At 44.6% G+C, this 17,877-nt stretch overlaps 1 protein-coding gene across 5 annotated transcripts in view; it reads right to left on the bottom strand.

The window, feature by feature from the left end:
* Positions 1-17,877, bottom strand: part of LOC105832940 (RNA pseudouridylate synthase domain-containing protein 2) — a 133,319-nt gene that overhangs the window by 73,861 nt on the left and 41,581 nt on the right. The gene's annotated exons all lie outside the window — the stretch shown is intronic.

The following is a 17,877-nucleotide window of genomic DNA, read 5'->3' as shown; positions in this document are numbered from 1 at the left end:
CGCAGATGATCGTGAATAAAAAGCGGGGCTAGATAAACGCAAAAGCCCAGCGACGTGAAATAATAATCATATCGCTACCAACATTCGTGAAAATATATTCCGTCCGCGTGTGTCAAACGTTTGTCGATCCGTAAAACAGGCATGACGTTCGTTTACATCCGCGGGGAGGAAAAAAACAAAACGGTTCTTCAATTTCTAACCGTCGGTAATACCCCGAACGTTATTTCATCTCGCGTCTCGGGCTAGACAGCAGTCATCATCGCTGTCATGGGCTCGCCGCACAAAACCACGAGGGGAGTGTTAGCGGGCAAAAACAACACACGCACACGGGCCACGCGTACGGAAACGGCCATGTGCGTTCGTACGCTGGCTTTTCCTTTTCTTTTCCCGCAAGAATCCATCGTCGCCGTCTCCGCCACGCGCGACGCAGCCGCGTCCGCCGGAAAGTCAAATATTTATAAGCGGCGACGGGTAATCCTTCTCTATCGTATATTCGCGACAGCGAGCAACTCCGCGGCCGGGTCTCCTCGAAAAGCCAGCTAGCTAGCTAGCTCTCGCTTGGCACGAATTCGAATACCCGCGATGGCGCGCGATGACGGGTCACGGTCCACCCGAGCATTCATCGCGTGTATAACGTAGCTACTCTCTCGCCTTGAGGCTCCGTCACGTGCAACACACCGTGAATAGAGTATCTCGGTAATAATCGCAGGTAAGAGGTGGCCGTCAGCCAAATGTAACCGCCCGCCCACTGCCGACGTAGGCGAATTGCCACGCGAGTATTTTTATCATTGCCGGTGTATTTCGGAGATTGCGTAAGGAGGAGATTGCGCTCGCGCGACCAAGGGTAAGAGAAAAATCCGCCGGCCCTTTCTTTAAATCGCGCCACGTGTTCCATAGATCGTAAAATATAACGTAACGATGAAAGCGGTAGAACCGAGAAAGAAAAATATTATGGATTGAATCAAACGAAAAAAAGCCTCTTAAATCTTAAGCTACGTTCACTTGTATTTCTTAGAATCGGAAAGAATTCTTCCTCGGTCGAGCTATTGTCGTGAAAGCCTTAGTAACCTATTTTATAAAAATTTTTATCCCGACGCGATATTATTTCCCCCGCGGAGAAATATAAATTTCCGCATACGTGTCGATCGTCCCGAACAGATTTCGCCAGATCGGAATATCGCGATTCAAAAATCCGATTTGCCACGCGTGTGCGCGCCAAAAGTATATAACTTAAAATCCATCCTCCAGCGATCCGCGGGGAGCAATCAAGAGACTGCGGCTTAACCAGGTTTCCAGAAATAATCCCGTACGAGCGCAAAACCCTATCGGCGTATATAAATCCGATTCCAGGTTCCGCAGATGCGAATAAGACGAAAGGATCGGCGGCGGCTTCTCGCTTTGCTGTGCGGAAGCGCATTGTCTCCTCTCGTCCAATGGGAAATTTCATTCCGACCTGATTATCGTTAACGGGAAGGGTTCAATTTCCCCGGCAATCGGCGGCCTAATCGAGTTTCCTGAAGTATTTTTGCGTTCAAACGCTCGATAAAAATAGAATTTCTTTGTATCAAGATATTTATGTACACTGAGAAAAAAAGTATTTATGACTATAAATGCGTGATAAAATAATTAAGATAAAAAATTTTCATAATTATTGATGTTAAAACGTTACTAATAATAACCTTGTGTTTACAGTTCTACCAGTCATAACAAAATTTTACTAAATAAATTATACTTAATAATTTCAAATATCAATCAGAGAGGGAGTGATATAGAATGATAAAAATAAAATAAATATTTCTAGCAAATGCAATCACAATTATAATAAACATAATTATTTTCTAAATATTTGCTTACTATTTACGTAATAAACAAACATTTCTAGCAAATGCAATCACAATTATAATGAGCATAGCTATTTTTTAAATATTTGCTTACTATTTACGTAATAGTAATACTAGCTATAATTTGCACGATTAAAACAATGAGAAATATGCAGTTGGCACCGAAAATGAATTATAGTCAGATTATGGTAATTGCATCCATTTTTTTCCTCTCTCAGTGTAGCATCGCAAGTTTCTACAAAATACAGTCGACAAATCCGACAAACGATTTCCACGTACTAAGGTGCTCCGTCACATTCCGCACTTTGTACTCCTTCGATACCGATCGCATCTCCGTGCGCAACGGCACGTGCAAATACTCGACGTGACAGCCAACGTACCTCTCCTTCTCCTTCTTGTCCGCGCAAGCAAATACCGTGTAGCAACCGAGGATCATTAACTGGAAAGAAGCCGCGCGTAACGGGCAAACACAAGGCTAAACCGTACGAAACGAACGATCAATTAAGTTTCTTTTCTTTGTCCTCGACTCGGGAAGGAGGGGGGGGGGGGGGAGAGTGGAGGGAGCGCGTGTCACGATAATTGATTTCTCGACGTCGATCGAAACGAATTTCTCTTTTCGCCCATTGTTAAGAAAGAGCGTAACAAAGCTTCGGGACAATCTAGACGTGTCTAATATTTAAGGATATCTCCAGTACATCTAGAGAATTTAATATTCAAGCGATTTAATAATTACTCTTTCCGGCTCTCTCCCTCGCTTTTTTCTCTCTCTCTCTCTCTCTCTCTTTCTTCTCCGAGGTCTCCAAGACCGTTAAGTTCCCCGAGATAAATATAAGTTTGACTTGAGTTATCGAGGGTCCGCTCTCCACGGACGAAATATCTCGCTCACGACGCCGATATAGCCGCGCGAAGTCGGTGTGCTGCGGTGTCTTATCCCCTAGGAAATCTTACGACGCATAGACAAGCTGGCCCCGGTGTGTCGGGGAGACTCCGGTGCATATATACACTCTGCATAAAATACGCGACGCGGCGCGGCGGCGGCGGCGCGCGGTCTCATCGCTATAATGCCACCGTATGTCTGTCCCGGCGGTTGTAACGTCCTCCTCCCTCACGCCCGACGGCGGCCCCTCTAGTTACGACGTAACCCCCTACCCCCACGAGAGACGTCGAGCCTCCTTCCGCCGTTGATCCCGGCTCCTCTCGTCGGGCGAGAGCGCGAGAGGCTGTCAGCCTCGGGATTAGACGCGCGGCGCGGCTTTATTGCCGTCGATGGCTAACGAAGATCGCGCGCGCGCGCAAAAAAAAAGGGAAAAAAAGAACTCACCCCCGACGGACGAAGTTTATCGCTAATGCAATAACGGCCTCGCGCAATTAAGCGGCAAACGCCAGGCTAGAAAGCGCGAGAGTAAATTTGTTATGAGCTGCTTTTTTTCACGTACGCCGCTCCATTTGCACAAAATTTCTATTTCTCCGCTTATTTTCTCTCTTTTTTTTTTTTGGCCTTCGTACAAAAGCAAAACTTTTTCATCCGGTATTTGTCGCCGGCCGCTAATTGTGTGCGCGCTCGCGCGAGCGCACACCCCCCGCGCGAGCGAAATTGCGACGCTACAAAACACACGCGAGAGAGCGCGAGAAAACCGGAATGAGATAGCACGTGCGACACACTATCGCGGGTGTTCTGTTGTCAGGATGCGAGATAAACGCCCGGTGCGATGTATCTCGGGGATCGCGCATTGTTTCACCGAAAATAACGCAAAAGTTAACGAGGCCATTTTAAGCCCCGCGGTCTCGACGCGTTAATCTCGGAAGGGCCCTTCAGCGACAATGAAGAGCGGGCGGGGGGGGGGGGGAGAAACTCGACGGGCGGTAGTTAAAACGCAAGCTTCTTCGTTCACCCCTTCGTCGTCGTCGTCGTCGTCGTCGTCGTCGTAAATGCCGTCATATTATTATACATCGTCGCTGTGCCTTGTCAGACCGCAACCCCGCGCGCCATTGTCTCCGAGAGTCGCTCGATATCTCAGAAATAATAATGCAAATCTCGAGGATAGATCGCTACACGCCGCATCCGTCATTTACATCTCCGACACAAGTTCCTCGCTCGCCTCTTTCCGGCAACTCCCGCCTGCACCCAAAGAGAATAGCACATCGCGCGCTGGTATATATATATATATATATGTGTGTGTGTGTGTCGCACGTCGGCGACGTTCGCAATTCGTATTTCTTCGCGACGTTTTGCTTCATCGAGGCGTGAACAAAAGGGTCCAGGAAACGAGACGCGAAATATGAAATTGCGCTCGGTGATATCGATTGGAAACGTACTCTCGAAATGGCTCGCCCGAAACGCTCTCTGATCTTGCGACGCTTTGCATTCGAGTGTCAAACTAAAGGGAAAAAAAAATGTCACGATGTCTTTCTCAGTAATAACAACGTACATAAAAATGTATACCGAGTGCAGTTTTTATTTTTATTTTATTTTATTTTATTTTTTTTTAATAACTTTCAATAGACACATGAAACCTAACAAAATTACCTGACGAAAATATCCTGTGCTTGACATATCTCGACCGATATTTCACGTGACGCATTTTCCACCGTGTAAAAAGCAAATTTACTTTCCATTCACGCATATTAATTCCCTCCCCCTCCGCCCCCACGGTTCTTTACGCGGTCGCTACCTCTCTCGTAGTTTTGCGCCGGTTACGAAGATAATTAGCAATCCGTATAAATTTAAAAAGTTTTGCGCGCGCGGGAGCCGGCGTGCAGAACTTGGAGGAACTTTTTATCTCCGTTGCAATTTCATTTACATAAACAGCGCAATTTCAGCGACTACCAGCGTGTTCCTCCGGTACTACATTATTGAAAAGCATCCCCCGGCGGAGGGGAAAACATGGGAAATCTGCGCGAGTGCACGCGCGGCAACGCAGATGTTCGGGCCTGTCAATCGATCGTCCGATTAATCCTCTGTTGTTGCTATTTTTTTAATTACGCCGGGGTAAAACATATAACGACTGGCGATACCGAAACTTTGAAGAACACAGGGCGCGTATCGGCTTTTTTTACAAACAACCAAACCGTCAATAACAAAAATCTCTGTCACTATGCTTTACATGTCGTTTTTCACTCGCGTATCGCATTTCTTATTACACCGAGCGTTTTACAGTTTACAGTGTGCAGAACAGAACAGAATGTTAAATATTCGAGATATTTTAATCAACGAAATTCACGATTTTATCGATGCTGTTAAGAATACCTTGTTTTGAGAAATTCGTAACTAAAAGCGGATAATCGGGGCGCGCCGTGCGGCCCGGGATAATCTCGCGGAAATGGGATTAAACGGCGCTCATTATTGCGCGAATCTCGAGGCGAGGAGACGATCATTATCGACATCGTAATTACATGAGCGAACGTCTGCGCGCATGATTCGACTTAACTCCTGGGAACGTAATATGGATTTGTCACGGGGAGAAATGTTCCAAGAGCTCATTTTTCCCCGCACACTCAGCAAACGTTCCTTTTCCTCGAGTAGCGCGAATTTTAAGCAATTAGGAGGGGTCGGACCGATCTATTAACTCGATCGACATTCGATATCACCTTGGGATACTTATCAATCCGCCGAAGAGGCACGTAAGAACAAAAAAGAAATCTCGCTTATTAGATTAGACGAGAAATGCGATAATTTCACGCGAAAGCCAAATATAATTTTTTAATGTTCTTTTTAAGTTTTTTTTTTTTTTAATATAATTTCTTCCGCAGTTTAAGCTGAATTTTTATTTCGCCCTCGTACGCCCCGCGGTGTTCCTACAACGTCGATGCAACGTTTTCACGCGATCTAATCAACGAGATCGGCATACATCCACTCACTCCGACCGAGCTGATTGCGATCGCACAGCTTGAATACCTACGGACGCCCTTAATCCCCCATCTAACTACGCTTTAACGAACCTCCGCATTTTCTTCTCCTCCTCCCCCGCGTGCCCGCCACAACGCCGGCCGGCTGACCAAAACTCGAACGGAACACGAAAGTTTCCGCGGCGGAGATCACCGGAGATATAGGATAATGCGATCCCCCGTCGAGGTGAGGCGAGCTGTTCGCATGCAAAACCCCGCCGCGCCGCCGAGGCCACACCGCTCGCAAACGCTAAGTCCGTCGAAAAGCCGCCACCGGAATCCCGGATTACCTTACTCTTCTCCGCCAACGGAAGTGACACACAACCCGCCGCGCACGGTGACAGGAGGCACGAAAAGTTCAAGAGCTGCATTGCCGGAGAGATGCATCGGCAAGAGGCATGCGATCCGTTTTCTTCTTTTTTTTTTTCGTCTTTGTTGAAGAAAAATGAACTCTGATCTTTGACGCGGCGTTATTATTTATGCATTGTTAGAGAGAAATACAGAGAGAGAGAGAAAGCGCAATTTATGAGGCGCTCTGGGATAGTTTCCCTCAAGCGCTAAATACCTTACATAAGAGTTAACAATGATATAAAGTAAATTATAAATATAAAACAAAACAAAAGAGAAATAAAGAGAAAAAGTGAAAACGTAGTACTTAATTTTCAGAGCCTACTTACAATGAAACATTTTCGAGAAAAACAAACCCAAAAGCAATAAGGCAGACTGAAAGTCAAAATGTGAAGGATCTGAGATTACATATTAGCGAATAAATGCGTGTAGAGCTTGTTTTTAAATTCTTTTAAGAGAGCGAGAGAGAGAGAATAAACGAGAAATAACACGAAAATACAAAATAAAATAAAAATGTGAAACAAGAGAGATAGAGAGAAACAGAGAAGGCAGCGGCAATATTCGTAGGATTAATTCGGCTGTGATTAATAGCCCACGCGCGAGCCAATACGTCGGCCGCATTATTGTACGACAAACATAGCCCACCTGCGACAGGGAAAATCGATTTTTGCAAGCGCGGCTCAACGCAAACAGCGTGACGCGTCGACACAACCGTATCATCCGCCCATTCCGCATACCGTCGTTCATGTTCCGCACAGAAAGAAAGAGAGAGAGAGAGAGAGAGAAAGCGGCGCACGTCCAAGGCACGCGATCTACTCACATGGCGTCCTATCAATTAAAGAATTTAAATTAGGCCACCGGTATGTGGTCTAAGCACGGTCTAACGAAAAATCGAATTCGTCTCCTCGAGCGCTGACGGACGGCTCGAGGCCGCGCCGGGCCGCAAGCTCTTCTCCTATTTTCGTTTTGTTACACAGCCGGGCGCTGTTTTGTTGCCCATAGCACCGCGCGAGCCTTGACCCGCGACTAATTATTCGGGAACGGTTTCCGGGAAGAGGGGGAGGAGGAGACACGGCCCCGCCATTTCGCCCGCTCCGGGGCACGGAGTGCGCGCGGCGTCGTCGTCGACGTCGACGACGACGACGACGACGACGCGGACGGGCGAATTCTATGATTGCGAAATGGCGTTTGGCGGCAGCCACCGGCCCGTGCCAAAATATTTGTTGTGCGGTGCGCGGTTGCGTAAACCCGCGTCGCGCGACGTTTACATACCGTCTCGGAGACACGGATGCTAAATGGGCCGTGATAGTTCAATTATCGTGGAGAGATTTCTGTACTCCTGGTGTCCACGAGCCGACTGACTTTACGGCCGGGAGCTGTGGCTCTGAGAGTTGTTCGCGTCGCGCCTAATTACAACGCTAAATATAACTGGAAGCAAAAGGATGCGGCAATAATTGTCCCCGCGGTTGCGTGGAAATGCGTCAAGTCTCGTTACGTGAAACGCGCCGTATCGCGTGTGGCGTATCGATTACGTAAGAGCTTAGAGACGGCGAGAGGACGAATTTCGACTTTCGACGTGTCGATCACGACGAATGTCGAAAAGAAACGTGCGGCTCCTGTGATCATGTATCCGCGGACACGTGACGACTAGTTACGTTATCCCAGAACCGATGTGGTCGCACGACAGAAATTGGCCGAGGTCCCCGGCGAGATATTTCACGCTGGCGGAATGCGTAAATGTGGCCCTCGTTAATAGCGATATACATGTAAGTGTCAATCACGATCGAAAAACCGTCATTACGTTAACGATTTCATTTGCACAATCGTCAGGGCAGTTTACGTAATTCCTAGCGCGAGTTTACGCGCTCGTTTCACAGGCTCGTTCCGCGTTCTTAATGGCCGCGTGTAAAATGTTAATATCAAAAACCGCCTATGTCGCACAGCGTGCGCGGCACATTTTCAACAAGTGTAATTTTAATAAACTCGGGATCGAGATCACGTGCAAATTTTGTTTTTTAAAAGCACGCATTACTAAAACGTAAAAGCTTCGCCCGATAACCAATGAAAAATGTGTACCTCCGACGCCAGACTTTTTTAATTATAATCATTATGTAAAATAGATTCTTCGCGTCTGTTCGATAAAATCGTTGAATAAAAAAAATTTGCGAAATGATTATTTTCAGCCGAAATGATTAGAATCGTGATGAGAGTTTCGAACGTCACAATTTTCTTCAAAGTTACAGTAATTTAAAAATAATTTAATTTTATCGATATGTTCAAAGATGCTGATATACGGTGCACATTTCTCGTCAATTATCACGCTTCATAAAAAAAATAGGTAATCGCGACATCACTGACATTTGACATAATTCAACAGAGTTGATAAGCGAGCTACACGTATAAAACAAGAAGCGAGAAAGTTTGGAAATTTGCATCTAATATTTACAGAATACATTTATTTCTTCGACAGACAGATGTCATAAATCTTTTTCTTTCCGAAGTCGATTGTCGAGAATGATGACCTCCTTTAGTAACATGAATATTTCTTAGGTTCCCGATAAATGCAATATTTTTGTCCCTCGTACCGCGACAAGAGCTCCTCTCTCCCGTCGAGGGGATAATGCCGCCTAATATTCCGACTGGCGACAGAGGATCCCGTGTGACACGCAGATATTAAGAAAACCTCGTATTACGCTGCTTTATAAATGGTTAATGGAAGAGGGAGCGGAAAATCGATAGTCTCCTACCGCCCTCCCGCCTGCCGGAATTTCGCGCCGGTGTGCGACGACGTTACGCTCGCGTGACACGAGGATTAGCTCCTCTTTCTCTCTCTCTCTCTCTCTCGCATCGATTTTTTACCGAACGCGCCGTAATTATTTTCTGATTTATGCCGCGAGTATCGCGCGGGCGCGAGCAGGTATTGCTAATAAAAGATAAAGCCATTACGCGCGCGAGGGGATTAACGCGTGACGAGACGTGCAAAATGCACGAAGACGACGTGAATGTTTCATCAAAGCTCGGGGGGGTTGTCGCGATCCTCGAAAGGGTGAGAAAGGTGCGCGACACGTCGGCGTCAATCTCCGCGAAATTCACGAAAACACGACGTCACCGCGTCACCCTTTGCCACGTGTGCCGTGCAGAAAATGAATGGGTATACGTGCTCATAAAGGCCACTGCCAGGAAACAAGCTGATAACCTGGCAATTCCAAAAGACGCGGGGGAGGGGAGGTGAGTGCGACAAGAGCTGCAAGCTTCCTGTCATCGCTCGAAACTGCCGGAGATGCGACGTTTGAGCGACGCGACTGCATCATACCTGTGCGCCTATACTCGTCACGTACAACGTACACACATGGAAAGTGACTTTTTTCCTGCAGAGTGCTTACGAAAATATACTCTGTACAATGCAGCAAACGAGAAAACGGATCATCGATGGAACGAAGTAAGAGAGATGTTCCGAAACAGGGCTAACGTTAATTCGTCGACGCAACTATTTAATTGTAAATATTTTGTTGTAACACAAAGCAAGTAATTTGGCTAAAATATACCGAATAAAACTGTTTAGTTGATATAAACAAATCTTTTTTTCATTCCCACGTATTCTGCGGTAGCAACAAAATTTTTTGTTGTAAAACAATAAAAATTTAGTACCTTCAGCGAAAACCGTTTAGTTGTGGCATTTTTCTAACAGTAAGCAAATATTTTTATATTTTAACTAAAAAATGTGTTATAATAAAATCTTTTTCGTAGTGTAATATACTGATAATATACTGATAATAAAAGTCGAAATACTAACAAGCTTATGTTACTTGTATGATGTGTTTTCTTTAGTATTCATGTCTTCTAAGAAAATTAATTGTGACCGATGAAATATATATCTATAAAATCTTATTTTTCTTATTAATTGGTTTACTTGCTAGAAATACAATGTTATACCGCCGTATTAATTCTACTAATAAAAACTTATTTCAGTAAAATAAATAACTTTTAGATCTCTCTTTAAATTCTTTGTGTAGTAATGCTCTTCTTAACTCGAAATATTCTTGACTTTTGAAGACTCTGAATTCTACCGCTTCACCGACCCACGTCGTACGTAATTAAACACGCCTGCTTAGAACTCATCCGTCGGTATTTCAATTATTGGTTCACCCATACGATGCACTTAATGTACCGCGCATGTACTACATAATATTCCTTGAGTGAGTGATTAAATGAGTGAGGGAGAGTGAGAGAGAGAGAGAGAGAGAGAGAGAATATTTCGGCTGATATTTCCCGGTATATAGAGAGTATACGCGTATAATATATCTGAAATTTCATTTGGTTAATGGCGGCGTAGCCGTATTGCAGGAATGCACGTAAATTCGTGTACGTGATCATACAGAGTAAGCTAGTCAGGATCGATCTCTCGCAGATCTGCGCGCCCCTTAAGGCGAGCTACAAGTTTATGTTTCGGCTTTTATCTGTTCACCATAAAGAGCTTTTGCTTACTTCCTAATGCATATTATACAAACCCCGCTCGTATATCCTCATTAATATTTATTTTATACCAGACTGTGTATATACGTGCTACAACTTAAACTACATTATTAACAGCCGCTATTTTTTCCTGGACTTGCCTGTAAAAAGGTTTATACGACCGAAAGGTGCACGACGAAGGGAGAGCTGCACTCGCAATATTAAGACGCAGAATATTCTTCTCGTCTCTTTCACGTTCATCGTTGAAAACGTGTCTTTCCATTACGAAATTATCTGATATAAAAAAGAAAAGGAAAACCTCGTTTTTCAATACTTCCGTTGCCCTCGATTATTCCTAATCGCCGACCTCGTCAACAATGTATGTATTTTAAACTTCCACTTTTGCGTTATTGCAAATACATTGATACTTGGGAAGAGTGTAAATCACGATCTAAATACATATTTGAATAAATGTAAGTAATAAAATCACGATATCTGATTTTAATTCAAAATCAAATAGACCAAAGAAAAATTATAGATTACTCAATTTCATAGCGAACATTATAGAATCAAATTATATTATTTTCTTTGTAAAATTTGATTGAAACTGGTAATATCTACATTCACATCTATTCACCCGAATTCAGAACGAGGTTTTTTATCATTCTATCTTTATCGTTATTAGATGTACAATAAGAATAGAATGATGAAAAAAAGACGCGTTAATTCATCTCTATCAGCGCATTCGGAATACGAGCCTTTATCTATATTTAATGTGACATAAGAGCAGACGATTAATCGATAATAGTCATTTTTAAAAAATCCAATATTCTCCAGCTCTAAATTCTTGGAAGATCCATCGTTACGAGTTCCCTATCGTCAGACCGACGATAGAAATACCGAAACAAAAGAGGGAGATAGAAAGAGAGAGAGAGATAGTTCTCTACAAACTTCGATTTAATGGGCTCTCTTTGGTCTTCCGTGCCCAGTCACTAAATCGAAGTTCGCAAAACCTCAACGCGCGACGAGAGTATCTTGGTTCTCCAACTCGAACGACGAAATTGCGAGGACGAAGAACGGAAGACCGTTCCAGCCATCGTGCACTGCCATCGACAGACACATACTCCGGGAACCGAAGTACTACGTGCTGATTCGTGGTCTCCGCGTGTTCGGCGAGCGAGCACGTGCCACACGGACAATACCTTCTTCCACGCGTTTAGTAATCGAACGGGAGCGATTCCGAAGGAGGGGAGGGAGAAGGGAGCCTCCTTCGTCGATCGACCGCAGCCGTAATCAAGATCTTTCGGTGGAATAAGAAAAAAATAAAGTTTAGGCATTTAATCTTTTCTTACTTTTTCTTTCCCCGTTCTTGTCGGAATCGACACCTGTCGCTTTGCCGGCGTGTCGGTCTCGTCTCTCCCTCGTTTCGCGTTATGATTTCCCCCCCGGCGTATCAATCATGCGCGAGCGTCGAGATAAGAGTGATTGATACCACAAGAAGGCGGCGCGTCAGCCGCGCGATAAAAACGACATCGTTAGCGACATCGTGCAAGGATTCGAACGTACCGCAATCTGGCACGTGTGAGCGTTGCAGCAGCAGCAACAGCAGCAGCCAGGCAGGCAGATATTACAGCGAGGCTCGTGTTATTACAACATCGTGCACTTTCACCGGTCCTCGCGGTCCGCCGCGCTCGATCTGCCGCGCACTGGCGGTGTCTATCTCCATTCCAGAAAATCCGCTCTCACGAGGATACCACATGGCCAACCGTATCGCCATTATCCGGGAAATATCGGTATTTATATGATACTATCGGTAATTTGTCGCTACCTGATGGCCGCGATTGCGAGACATGTATCTCCCAGCGAGGATTAACGGCACGCGAGGATCGACGAGGTAGCGATTCCGTACTCCGGGAAGGAGAAAGAGAGAGAGAGAGAGAGAGAGAGAGAGAGATGCGGGGATATAAAAAGATAACGAGGATCGGATAGATCTTTTTCCGATCAATCAATCAGCGACAATTTCGCGGGAATATCGATATTACGTCGTCGTGTCGCTGTTTCTCTAATTCCGACACCGCTGCTGGTGCTGCTAGCCGAACGAGGCCGTTCATACTCTCGCTATATAAATACACACGTACACACAGCAATCTAACCTCGGTTGTTCTGGCAGCGAAGAAGACGCTCTTGTCATCCGTCAACGGCGGAGGTCTATATATTACGTAAGGCTCCCACTCTCCGCGCGGCCCCGCGGCTCTTTCTCTCGCTCGCCCATTTTACTTCCAAGCTCTCTATCCATTTTCCTCTCCTTTTACGCTCGCTCCCGTTTCCCCTCACTGCCCGGCACCGTGGCGAAATGTAACGGGCACACACAATATCCCCGTGGCCATTCAATTTTTACAATAAAACTTTGCTTTCACTTCTCTCTCTCTCTCTCTCTCTCTCTCTGTATGACAATTAAATCCAGAGCCATTAGAAGAGTCCTCTAAAAAAAATGAACCTTCTTAATCTCTCGCAGGAGACGTATTTAATATTAAAAAAAATACTTTTAAATATTGCTTGCTGATTGAAAGTCAATTAAATTCCGTCGCGAATTAAACGCGAGTTGATCGAAATATGCAAAGAACGTAGATATAGAACTGTGTCGCGATGGCGCTCCGCTCGCGCGATCGGCTCATTGTGCGGAGATAATTGAGCGCCCGGAATAACCGCAGCACCGCACCGTCGCGGAGAAGCGCATTTATCCGTAAACGCGCCGACAGAGCGAGCGAGCGAACAGGCGGCATTGTCATGCATATACAGGCGAAGATCAAACGCCACGCGTTACGAGCGCGCGATCGCGGTAAATAAATAGATTACGAATTAATGGCGCGGATATATGCGCCGTCGCGCATTTGGCCATTATGGATTCGCCGTTTAACGCGGCCGGCCTTAACTGACAGATTCCGTTAGCGCGAGGACTCGGTGGTACCATCGGGGATTTCAACCGCGGGGAGTTAAAACCCGCTGCGCTCATCGAAATTATACAAAAAGAAAAAAAAAAAGAGAAAGAGAGAGCGCGCGCAATTGTCTAAGAGGATAATTCTTCAAGTTATTTACATTTGAATCGATCTCTAGCGACAGAGAGGGCTTAATTGAGGGCTTGATTAACCGAGTTGCTTCAGCTCGGAAGAATTAAAGCGGCCGCCCCTCGCGAGTTCCGACTTTATGACCGGGTATTTAATGTGAACATTCTAACATTTAATATCTGCCTTGAGAAAACTTTAATCCGAGACTTATTAATAACTGGGAGATGTCCAGCGCGCGCGGGAAATATAGAGAAAATTATGAAAACTACTTCAAATTAAAACTTCGCTTAGGAAACTCGATTTCAACTTCTTGCGAGAACAGAGAGAGAGAGAGAGAGAGAGAGACTCATTTCTTGATGTACACGCTTTACGAGTTATCCTGCATAAGAAGCTAATGGACTATACTTATATAACTTCGATCGTCGAATCACATTATTGTGAAGATAATAATGTAATATCTGTTCATACTTTGCACGAGAAAATGACGGGTATTAAATGCAATATTGCTGCTAATACGCAATAGCAGCGAATAAACAAATTACAAATCGATATCGTTGCGAGAATTCATTCGCTGTGAATCGCGAAATATCGAAGGCACGCGGAGAGGTAAAATGCGTATCTAAATCTCCCTAAATTTGGCGTTATCTCTGTTATCAAGCGCAGAGACCCGTAAATTAATAAACGCCGATATTCTACAAAATTCATTTCGTAATCCGTGGGAAATCGAATATTTCAATTATCGCCACTCCATGCTAAAAGTTATTGGCACACCGTGATCAACTCGCATCCAGTTCTACTCGGACGACAGGTACGAATCCGAGCGCGGATGAAGACAACATGTGTCGATCACGGATACGTCGAAAATTCGATTAAATAAAATCTAATAAAGAGAGAAACGAGAAAAAGAGAAATATGCAAAATATCAAAATTATTGATATCAGAATATCGAAGCAAGGGGGAACATCAATGTCGAAGTCCCGCAGCACCGGAATGGCAAGTATCGATAATTTAATAGCGTACAGCTTGATAGTTAAATATCGTATATCCAATATCGCATATATATCGTCTTGAATATCCCTACTTTCGTCGGAAAATTCGAAGCGCTCTGAAAGCGCTCGCATGGGACGTCGAATTGGCGGTCGATCGTGCGATAGATTTCCACGAAGAGGAAGATGAATCGCCGAAGAAACCGGTCGACGACGCGCCGGCGCACCTGTTTGCTCGTAAAGTTTCCTCGTGCTCATCCACTCCAACTGTGTGAGTCGGTGTGTCCTCGTGCACACGTATGGTATGTTTCGGTTGCATTATCGCGATTACGTGATCATGAGACATATACAAGCGGTAACGGAAGTTTCCTTGTCGTATCCTGCAACCGCGAATTCGCCAAAATCTGGTAAGACAAATGTCTCGGTGACATTACAGAGTCAAGATTGTTGAATCTTTATAAGGAAACGTGATAAAGTAATTTAATTGTCTAATTAAAGTATAAAATTTATATAAAATGTTTTTTCGTATCAATATACAAATATAAAAAATGTTTTTTAATTTCAAAAATAACGAAAGCTTGTCAAACATCTAAGTGAAACGACAATTTAAAATCCTTGTCCTTGTTGCGTTATTTATAAAATAATAAAACAAAAAAAAATTATATCCACTATTACATTTCTTTAAACATTTTTTGATATATTATAAAAATTTTTCGAACTTGGTTCTATAATGAATTAATTTTTTAAATTATATTTTTTATAATATATTTAAAGTGAAATCTACTTTGCAAGTATCTTAAAAATTACTAAATGTTAACGTTAAAAAAATTTCAGGTTAATAATAATTTCCGGATGTATAGAGACGTGCGGCCGGGATATTTACCTTACTCAGCGAAAATTGACTCCATCGTAATCGGCTTGCAGTAATTCGGGCGGCGTTTAGACTTTAAGGTTTTTTTTTTTTTTTTTTTTTTTTAAACTAAATCGCTTTTCCTAACTAAGTTTCACTTCAACCGACGTTATCGTGCGTGGCACACGGTGGTCGTCGCTATGCGACGTGGCCTTCTTTCTTTCCTATATCCTAAGAACTTTATATCCCCACGACTTACGATAATGCCGCCGCGCGACCGGGCAGAAACGCGCGGCGGCGACGCTGCGGAAAAGCGTACATGGCGAAGTGACGGCAAAAGTGCTCGTCAAATTATAGGTATGCACTCGGGAAACGTTTACCGCGCCGTTGGTGGAGCGTACCGCCCATTCCCGCCGGTGGTGCGCGCTACGACGCCAACTGTATCCCGTTCGACATGAATTTTCGGGAGAGCGTTCCCGGCCCAGGGGAGAGCGCAGCGAAATGCGCGAGGAAGGCGGGCCCACCTTCGCTCCCCGGTAATTTCATTATTCCGAGACCGTGCGCAAACGCGTCTCGGAGTTGTCTCTATACCCTGCCCTCGTCCTGGAACCGCGAGACAGATCGAGTTTTCCCATCGACGGGATACGCGGGTCAGAAACGTGGTGGTAGAGGAAAAAAAAACACACTTCGTCTTCGCGCACCTTCGCGGATCGATCTGTACCGATTAATAACGTACGTTTTTTTAAGTGCGATAGGATTTTAAGAGAGCTATTAAGTGCGCGCCGGACACGTGGGAAGAGAGATTTACGCGTAGTTATATCAAGCTTGATGAAACCCGCGAAAGTGATTCGGAGGTCGAGTAGTCCGCCGAGACGCGACTCACGGCGGAAGTTTCGTGTCTCTTATTATTATTAGAATCCCGGTTTCGCGAGAGGACAATTCCACTTTATTATCTCTTTCTCCTTCTGCAAAGCCGTTAGATAAATAGCGGTAAGAAGACAAAGACGGGCAAGGGGTGAGCCTATCTTCATTTATCACGGAGTTTGGTGGAGTTTGGGCTTTTCGATGATATTAGGAGGGAGGGAGGAACGCTCATAAATTTTTGCTCTGCTTTAGATATCGAGTCGTGATTCACGACGCAACGTGAAATATTCAACACCCATTCGTTCGTATCGTGGACAAATTCGAATTCAAAGAAGCCCCCGGGGCTAGGGTTGCCGACACTTCTGCGTACGTGTACGCACGTCGGCTGGTATGAATACCCGTCATGCTATCTCTAATGCACGCGACGAGCATTCTGCAGGTTATTTTAGATGCATTCGCCCTCCTCGTGTACGCGCCGACTATTTAGATTTTACCTAGAATAGAAGCGCGCGCGCGCGCGCCCGCGCTAAGGACAGACAGACGGACTAACTGGATCGAATTTGGCACACGGACAGGTCTAATTATTTATAAATAGGCGAACTCGACGCGACGTGTATCGCTAATAATTGCAATAATGCATCAAACGTTACTGTTTTATATGGGATCTAGTTTCGATGTGATTGTTCCGGCCGAGAGTTAATTCCAAAATCCTCGGCAGTTGACATAACACATTAACGATATGTGCGCAAGAGTTTAAATATTTTTCATGTGCCGAAAGAGAAATTCATAAATTTTCCACAATATTATAATGCAATGTAATTATTTAATAATTACATTGCATTATATAATTAAATAAAATATCCGGAGTATACGTAGCTTTTAACCGCAGTGGAAAATTTACATTGAGACTATTCATTATTTTGTTCGTAATTCTTATAATACTTTGAATAAAAAGACAATTTATTTCTTTTACATTTTTTCCTTGCGTCACAGCGTGATTCACAAAGAAGTAAGAACATCGTCTTGCTGCTCACGTCACCGTGCATAACACTCTTGATGCAATCGCCTATAACCCGCTCTCTCTATCAACTATCACACAGATCCCAACTAAACGATCCATTCCGCGATGTGCTCGTAACATCATCGGATATAAATAAATCACGCCCTAAATATTTCCATTGACGAGCGAAGTCACTCAAAGTCGCTCGCGGGTGATTTCCGCGAAGGAAGGAAGACATGTTCCAGTTCCGTGAAAACTGCGTTGCAACTTTTCAATCACTGCCTACTTCCTCGTCGATTCGTTCTCAATGTACACGGGGTTCTCTCTCGCTTCGGGGCACGACTCTCGTTCGGCAATAACGAAGAAAAAAGGGGGAGGGGGAGGGAAGACCTTTCTTCGCGATAACGAACTTTAAATCTCTCGGCGCGAACCCGAAGCTAAAACTTCGCAGCTTGAATGGAAAAACACGACATATCTCGTTTGAGCGCCGTCGGAGTCTCGCTTCGGGGACCCCGAAATCAATTTCCAACTTTTTTCCTGGCCCGGTTAACTCAATTTTTGACGAGCCATCGGGGTAACTCTAGCC

This window comes from Monomorium pharaonis, chromosome 9 (genome assembly GCF_013373865.1).
Source record: "Monomorium pharaonis isolate MP-MQ-018 chromosome 9, ASM1337386v2, whole genome shotgun sequence".
Classification (NCBI taxonomy): domain Eukaryota; kingdom Metazoa; phylum Arthropoda; class Insecta; order Hymenoptera; family Formicidae; genus Monomorium; species Monomorium pharaonis.
This window is presented reverse-complemented; position numbering and strand designations above follow the sequence as displayed.